The sequence below is a fragment of the Triticum dicoccoides genome, chromosome 4A (genome assembly GCF_002162155.2).
Source record: "Triticum dicoccoides isolate Atlit2015 ecotype Zavitan chromosome 4A, WEW_v2.0, whole genome shotgun sequence".
NCBI classification, from domain to species: Eukaryota; Viridiplantae; Streptophyta; class Magnoliopsida; order Poales; family Poaceae; genus Triticum; species Triticum dicoccoides.
In genome coordinates this window covers 596,452,486-596,461,385 of record NC_041386.1, presented here as the reverse complement: position 1 = coordinate 596,461,385, position 8,900 = coordinate 596,452,486, and the positions used below count along the sequence as shown (strand labels likewise).

General features: G+C 43.3%; 1 pseudogene; it reads left to right on the top strand.

Moving 5' to 3' along the window:
- Positions 1–727: 727 nt before the first annotated feature.
- LOC119287163 overlaps positions 728–8,900 on the top strand; it is a 14,696-nt pseudogene continuing 6,523 nt past the window's right edge.

The window sequence follows — 8,900 nt, the reverse complement described above, 5'->3', positions numbered from 1 at the left end:
ATTTGAGTATGATAATTGCTCAATCCAACCTAGAGATTGTGCACCATGCACTGACAAGCTTGGAATATGCTGCCACCTTCCGGTCCAACAAAAGACAATTATAAATGTGATCGTTGTTTAACGAGGATATGCGTCATGAAAACAATAGGTAAATAATATCATGTCGTGACAACGTACCATTGTATTATTCCAAGTTCATCACCGTGCTTTCTTAAACATAGATAGATGTTTGATTTGGTGAAGTGCAGCAAGAACCAACCATGGTTTGACTTATTACTCTGCATTGCAAGTTTTGAGTGCCCACTTGGTTTGATTTTCCACAAAATCCTGAAAAGAACTAGAAAACCATCAACTGTTTTGCCCTGCCCCCCTGCTTTCGTTGCAGGATCGCTGTAGAGCGAGGCCTGCGTCGTCTCAACGAGAAGGGTGGCTCGGACATTGCCATGGTCTTTGGCCTACAAAGTTGGCGTCTCGAGAATGAGGTTGGACGTAGTTCTTCTGTATTGGATCATATTGTCTTGTTCTTTCCGGGTTCTGACCAGCTGAGGGGTGAAAATGTTGAAGAAATTGCACACCTTTATTGGCACTTTGATAGGAATGACACACTTTGTGTAGTTGACCCAAGGTGGCCTCTGGTCCCACATGTCAGCTGCACAATCGTGTCAAATTACTCTTGACTTCTTGAGAGCTGGCTGCTCTCTGAAGGCCTGGATTCTGCTAAAGCCACACACACACACTCGGTCCAAGGCAGACGGCGACGGCGACGGCGACGGAGCACGTGACCCGCACCGACCGGCGGCGAGCCCCTCCGGCCCCCGATCGATCGATTCGCGCCGCGGTTCGTCCAACTGCCCCGGCCGCGTAGGGCTCGCGTAGGGGATCGATCATGGAGCTGCCGGCCGCCGGCGGGGGCCGGCGCACGAGCTACTCGCTGCTGTCCCAGTTCCCGGACGACGCGGCGGCCGCCGGGGCATCCCCGGCGGTTCTGCAGCGGCAGTCCAGCGGCGGCAGCAGCTACGGCGCCGGGAGCTCCGTCTCGGCCTCCAGCGACTACCCGTTCCACCTGCCCCCGGCGGCCGCCGCGGCGGGAGGGGGAGGGGGAGGGGGCACGCCCTCCCCCTGCAAGAGCTGGGCGCAGCAGGCGGAGGAGACGTACCAGCTGCAGCTCGCCCTCGCGCTCCGCCTCTGCGCCGACGCCGCCTGCGCGGCCGACCCCGGGTTCCTCGACCCCGGCGACTCCGGGGGGTCCAAGATGGGGGGCGGCGGCGGGGGCGGCAGCGGCAGCGGCAGGGCCTTCCCGCTCGCTCCCCCCTCCCCCACCGCCGAGGCCCTCTCCCACCGCTTCTGGGTACGATCTCCAATCATGCTACTAGATACTTTTCTCCAAGCCAACATCTTTGGTGGATTGCTGGATTCAATTGCTCCACCTAGTTCAACAACTAGTGCCAACCATTTCTTACAACGAATTCTACTTGGCCACCTATTGTGTCCCCAAGGGTTCTCATTAACCCTTGATCATAGTGAATTTACTCTCTCGTTACATCACATCACATCCAGCAGCTATGTTGAGCCTGTGAGGATTATATGATGTACTGACAATGGATGTAATTACGATGCCGTTAGCTCTGCAAGGTAGACCATACAGCTGCATCAGAGCGACCTTATTCAGTTCTCTTCAGAGCATAAAGTTGATAATTGTTAGTACTCCCTCCGTCCCAAAATAAGTGTCTCAACTTTGTACTAAGGTTGAGACACTTATTTTGGGACGGAGGGAGTATAATTTAGAATTTTGTGTGCTCTATCAAACGTCCATATTGCCGAATTAGAGTGGCCCTTCATGTTTTGCATTGTGCTTATACTGTGATTACTCTAGCTTAACACGGCATCTCACTTCCCAGGTAAACGGCTCGTTATCATACAGCAACACGATACCGGATGGGTTCTACTTGATCCAAGGGATGGACCCCTTTGTGTGGTCGATGTGCACCGACGTGCACGAGGAGAACCGCATACCCTCCGTGGAGTCGCTCAAGTCTGTCCGCCCCGACGATTCTTCCATCCAGGTGGTCCTCGTCGACAGGAGAGCTGATTTCGATCTTGGTATGCTGGAGAACTACGCGTCCAGCTTTCTGTCCAGTTCCTCAGACATGAAAGATGTCATAAATCAGCTAGCCAAACTTGTGTCTTCCAGAATGGGGTGAGTGGTCGCTTCCCTAAGTCTTTTCATTTGAACCGGGTTCTGTGGTTTGCTGAACTTCTCTTTTATGTTCTTCATTCACAAAGGGGTACAACCTCCAACGAAGAGAACTTGCTTCCACGCTGGAAAGAGAGCAGCGAGGCAATCAAATCAAGTGCAGGCTCTATTGTGCTTCATCTGGGGAAGCTGCCGATTGGTCTCTGCAAGCACCGCTCTCTGCTTTTTAAAGTACGTTTGCTGTTTTTAAGAAACTTACCTGTTTGTTCGTCTTGTAACTGTTGCTCCTACCAACAACAACTGCAACAGATTTCAGCAAAGAATTTCGTTTCTCTTCCATCATAATTGAGAGTTCACACACAAGTAAATGTGTAGCTTGGTTAGATAGGAATTATAACTTTTTTCGTTAGTACCTCTGTCCCTTAATGATTTGAACTGGAAAAACGTCTTATATTAAGAGAAGGAGGGATTACATCTTTTGGTTGCTCCTATCTTAAGTCATTACATACTGAAGCTTATACATTTGCAGATGTTAGCAGATAAAGTCAACATACCATGCAGATTAGTCAAGGGCTGTAAATACTGTAAAGCTGAAGACGCTTCCTCCTGTGTCGTGCGTTTTGGGCTTGAAAGGTACTTCCTCTGTTCACAAATATAAGATGTTCTATCTTTTTTCTGAATCGGATGTATATGGACACATTTTAGTGTGTTTGTTCACTCATTTCAGTCCGTATGTAGTCCATATTGAAATATCCAAAACATATTATATTTGTGAACGGAGGGAGTATATCCATGGACTAGGATCTGTTTAATATTGGATGTACATTTCAGATATCAGTACTTGACTTGCTGGGAGGTACTGCGACAAATTACCCAAAGTCCGACTTGTTTACAAAAACCGCGGACTAGAATACTCTGTGCTTGTTTGAATAGAATATTTGCCTTATTTTCCTGTTATTTTGATATGTTTGGTGGATAGCTATGTGCTGACTTTTGTTATTTCCTTTGACAGGGAATATCTGGTTGACTTATTTGGGGCTCCAGGCCAATTATCTGATCCTGATTCTTTCGTCAATGGTCCCTACTCGCTGTCGGTTCCATCACCTCTCCGTCCACCAAAATTTAGGTCGTTAGAGATCACTTCAAATTTCAGCTCAGTTGCCAAGCAATACTTCTCAGACTGTCACTCGCTCAATCTATTGTTCAGTGATGCATCCACAGGTTATATCTGCGAAACTTGCTGTAATTTCATTCTTCATGTGTCATTAGGACTTCATTACATATAGCATATACGATTGTCCACCAAATAAGTAGTTGGTATGCCAAACTTGTCGTCTTCCATCTATGATGGTTTTGTTTGGCAGGGGTGTGACAGAGGCCAATCTTTCATTTTCAGGTGCTTCTAATGGTGCTGCAGTTGCTGTAGACCAAATGTATTCGAAGAAACATGATGCAGGGGACGGGATTGCCAACAGCTGGGTGCCGGTGAAAGGTAACAGCTGATGACAATCTCTTGGGCTTGTTAAATCTTGAAACATATTGTTTCTTTTCTTTTGAATTTTGACTACTCCCTCTGTCCCAGAATATAAGAACGTTTTTGACACTATGCTAGTGTTAAAAACGTTCTTATATTTTGGGACGGAGGGAGTATTAAATAGGGGCTTCTTTGTTTACCATGTTGCATTGAATACAACTGAGCACCAAATAATGTACCCCCAAGGTCTTCACTTTGCAGCAACCTGTGCTGGAGCATCTGAAATATTTAAATATAGCATGAACATTATGTTTGCATACTGTGTTGAGTCGGTATATTCTGATGATGTAGGGCAAGCAATTGCGAACTCGGACATTATTCTGCCAGAAGCTCCTCGAGAGGTTTTGCCACTTATGACACCGTCCAATTTGACAGCTGATAAAAAGAAAGAGTTTCAGTTGATTGAGGGGAATCAGTATCTACGGAGTACTGTCAGTGATCTGTCACTTGCTGTGGATGATCTGATCATTCCATGGAGTGAGCTGGTTTTAAAGGAGAAGATTGGAGCAGGTACACTTGTGCAAATAAGACTGAAGTTTATCCTTCTGTGGTTCTTTTCCAAAAGGAAGAAAAGGAATATCTATTTTCTTTATTTGCTAATATATCTATGTTACCATTGCATTAGGAGTCGTAAGACTCGTAACATCTAAATCATATTTGAGATATGGTTGGATATTTGCAAGTTAAATCTTTATATGAACCATATTGAAAGAATAGTTTGGTGAAATTTAGTTGTTCTAAACTTACTTTTTTCTTCCAGGTTCTTTCGGAACAGTTCATCGTGCTGACTGGCATGGATCGGTATGCCTTTTATATGCCTGGTTTATCGATAATTTGTTACTGCTAAGAGGGCAAAAGTTTCTCCTTTGGATTCTTTATCCTGATAGACTTTTCCCTGTATTCTCATCGAACTCTTATTAGTGCACAACTTCATGCTTCATCTGAGCTTTTTTTTTGTCCTAGTTTGTTGTAAATATAAGTGAGCCTTTTGTGCTGAATGTTTTTAGAACCAACATTGCAATGAACTCTGTGTTACTGCAGGATGTTGCTGTGAAGATACTGATGGAGCAGGATTATCATCTAGATCGCTTCAAGGAATTTATGAGAGAGGTTTGTTGAACAAATCTTGGCATTGGTGGATCTTATAAATGTTGGACTTTGCTGTGTGGTCGCTGGTCAGTGTTATGATTCTTATGAGTGGTTATCACTTATCAGTGATCATGTTCTGTATCTGGACATGGTTGTCACTTATCAGTGATCATGTTCTATATCTGGATGTCGCTGTCACTTACCAGGGATTATGTTCTTCATTCAGTTGGTGTTTATGCCTTAATGAAGCATTCCTGTCCATGTTAATCACCTTATAAATGCTTTTTCTATGTGGCAGGTTGCAATAATGAAAAGTCTGAGGCATCCAAATATTGTTCTATTCATGGGTGCTGTTACTGAACCCCCAAACCTATCAATAGTTACGGAGTACTTGTCAAGGTATTAATATGCATTTCACTTATTCATTTGGTACTACAGTACTTCACCCACTTGAGTGATTCCAGCAAGTGATGCACTTGTTTCGTTGCAGAGGTAGTTTGTATAAACTTTTGCATAGGAGTGGTGCAAGGGAGGTTCTGGATGAGAGACGCCGCTTGAACATGGCATTCGATGTGGTATTGTCTTCTCTACTCCCAGGCTATAAACTTGAAGCAGTCATACTCCCAGGGTATAAACTTGTAGCAGTCATATTCTATCTAAATTATCTCTGCCTGCTTTACAGGCGAAGGGAATGAATTATCTACATAGACGTAGTCCTCCTATTGTTCACCGTGATTTGAAATCTCCAAATCTTCTAGTCGACAAGAAGTATACTGTGAAGGTATGATTTATACACTATATAATCTAATGCCTTAGATAATAAACTGTATGTTCTGGTACTTTTATGAAGGTAGAAGGCACACACATCATGTGAAATAGTGCGGCCATATGAATCTGTGTCACTGTGCACGAGGCTGTCAATTTTCTCATACTAGTATTCTGTCCACATTTTTATGTTGATTTTGTTTTGACACGTGAGTTACTGTTGTTTCCTGAGTGGTAACTTATTTGTTTTGGAGAGTATTTGGTAGGTGTTAAACTTACAATAATATATGTGCAACACTTTCTAGTTCTAGAAGATGTTCAGCTTCTAATAAAAAATAGAAGAATGATTTTGTATAGTTTTCTGCTTCTTTTATTTTCTTCAGTTATCGACAGCACACATCATTTGCAGCTTCCAGTTATATTTCTTGCAGCAGCCTGTGTGAAAGCAATACCAGGAACCCAATCATCATTAGCCATCCTTGTCAGTAAACATATTTAAAGAAAACAATTGCAAAAAGCTGCTAATTTCCCTGAAGAAATGCTAACATAGCTGTAAATTTGACATAGTACATGAATATTCAGTCATGGTATTATTCTCCCCAGAGGCTTCATCTGAAATGATAGTGTTTATATGACAATTTTATCTATTGTATTTGTCTCATATAGGATTTATTAGCGACTTGTTTTTCTTATTCACACTCTGTTATTAAATCAGGACCAGGTACTTTCACTTCGTTTAAACCTTTTAACTATTTTCTGTTTGTAGGTATGCGACTTTGGGCTTTCGCGACTAAAAGCCAACACCTACTTGTCCTCAAAATCTTTGGCAGGAACAGTAAGCTCGTTTTCCATTTCTTCTCAAGTTCATCTTGCCCATTCATTCCTTGGCTTATCTTTTCATTTAAACGTTAGCCTGAATGGATGGCACCTGAAGTGCTTCGAGATGAGCCATCCAATGAGAAGTCTGATGTCTACAGTTTCGCTGTAATCCTTTGGGAACTTATGACATTGCAACAACCATGGTGTAACCTGAATCCTGCCCAGGTAATCATCTAATTTGGCTCCAGCATTGATGCCTCGATGCTACTGTTCATTGAAATTATTAAATTTTTTGAGTACATATTTTGCTTATCCACAGATCAACACCTGATCAACTCTGTATTTAACTTTTATACGCTGCACTATGATGTTCTACAGGTAGTTGCTGCTGTTGGCTTTAAAGGAAGAAGACTTGAAATTCCGAAAGAGTTAAATCCTCAAGTAGCTGCATTAATCGAATCCTGCTGGGCAAAGTATGTGTTCCATCTTCATATTTCCCTCTCTTAAGCTGATTCAGTGCCATGTAAGGCTAACTAGAATATTAATATGCCTCTTTTTTGTAGTGAGCCATGGCGGAGGCCCTCATTTGCTAATATTATGGAAACTCTGAGGCCTTTAATTAACAAGGTCCCGGTGCCGCAGTTGATCCGTTCAGACTCATAGCAGTTTGAAACTGTTAAGGAAAGAAGCATTTCCTTAGTGCTCTTATGATAGTATCGGCGGGGCAGGGAGGAGTTTATTTATTTTTGGTATTTAGGCTGTTTATGATGGATAATTCATCAACACTATTACTCAATGCTAAGAATAAGGAGGACTTCTTGATTTACACTTTCAAGTAAAATGTACCTGGCAAAACTCCCTTCCATGGCTTAAGGTATGCTGCTGTTTTCTTAGCTTCCTGTTCCTCGTTCAATATTAGCAAAGAGTGCAGGCTTAAATATTTTAAGAGAAGGTTTTCATGTCGGTCAAATGCAGAATTGTCAAATGTTAGATAAATTGATATCTTATCATGGTCCTGTGGTTTGGCTGTCCCTTATTTCCTTTAGTGACCACGGCAGCAGTGGGTTATTATGTTTGCTGATAATGTGTGGTGCGCTAATTTGCAGATAGTTCACACATTGTATTTGGGTAGCCTAGGCTAAGCACTTGCTGCCGTTGTTTATATTTGCGATAGCTGCAACTGGCGTGTTGGTCTCTTGTTTCGTTATATAAACATATATGATTGAGCATCCGACATCCATGAGACGCAGTGTGGCGCTTCCCGGCACCATTTACCGACACATGTTTTCTGTTTCCTGCAGACACATCGTCGAGAGAATCATCCTCCTCCCCCATGACGACACGGCGTGATCACACACTGGAAAACACGCGTTCGCCGAGTTCCAAACATCAGAAACCTGTGGCTATTAAGCTGTGTAAATTATAGTTTCCCACTAGATACCTTTGTATATTATGTTATAATATGTTGTATGTAACCAACTGTAATTACTACTGTGTGTATGTATGTGTTGTATTGTTATCATGTGGTTGTTGTGTGGCATGTTGTAATAGTGCTTCAACTGTCCATTGTACTGCAGCTGTTACTGAGCAATCAGTGCATACTGGCCAACCTGGAGGCCCAGTCAATTAGTACTAGCACCAAATGTGCTGTCCTGTGTACTAAATATCTAGATATTTTGTAGTGTACAATAGGAACATTTGGTGTGACTCTGAGAGCATTCTTGCCTTGGGGCATGTCTGGTACATGCCAAAGCAATGCCCTACCAAGATTCGCCGACCGTTGGTTAGCCACAAAAGATCGGTTAGAGAGATTCCTTGACCCTCTGTTGGCCAAAAAAAATGGTAACATTTGTGAGGAGGGTTGCCAAAGGTTGCATAGGCAACCAACCAAGAGCAAGAGTATCATAGGTTGCCAAGGTTTTGGCAGGGCAAGTTTGGGCACCAACCAAACATTAGTGTCGAGATTTGGCGTGCTGCTGATTTGCATTGGTCGAAACAATGTTGTGTAATTTGGTTGATTACGAAATTGTGTTGCCAACCACATATAAAATTACGTTTTCGGCGAAGTTGTAGGGGTGACAAAAAATTTAGCCTCCCTAGTAAATTTTGGTAGCAAACCAAACATATGCCTCGAAACCCTAGATTCGACAGTATCGACTATGGTAACCTAGGGGACCACCTCCGCTACTCTCTGCTCCTTGTACAAGATGCGATTGTCTTCTCCGTAGGAACAAACCCATTCTAATCCTTGTTGGCAACTCTGGAAAGAAATCAACCTGCAGTCTCAAAGGTCTATCAGAAGAGCACCCCCTAAACAAACCGGACAATCCAAAAACAATACTAGTATCTTCGCTACAAACATGCACCTCATACGTTGACTTTGTGACATCAGAGGAAGCGTGCACCCGCCGCACTACCCTTTGCACCGCAGAACAAAGGGGCAAACTGCCGCTACATCGAGCGGCGACAAAGAAAAGCACGCGAGCTACAGACGTCTTG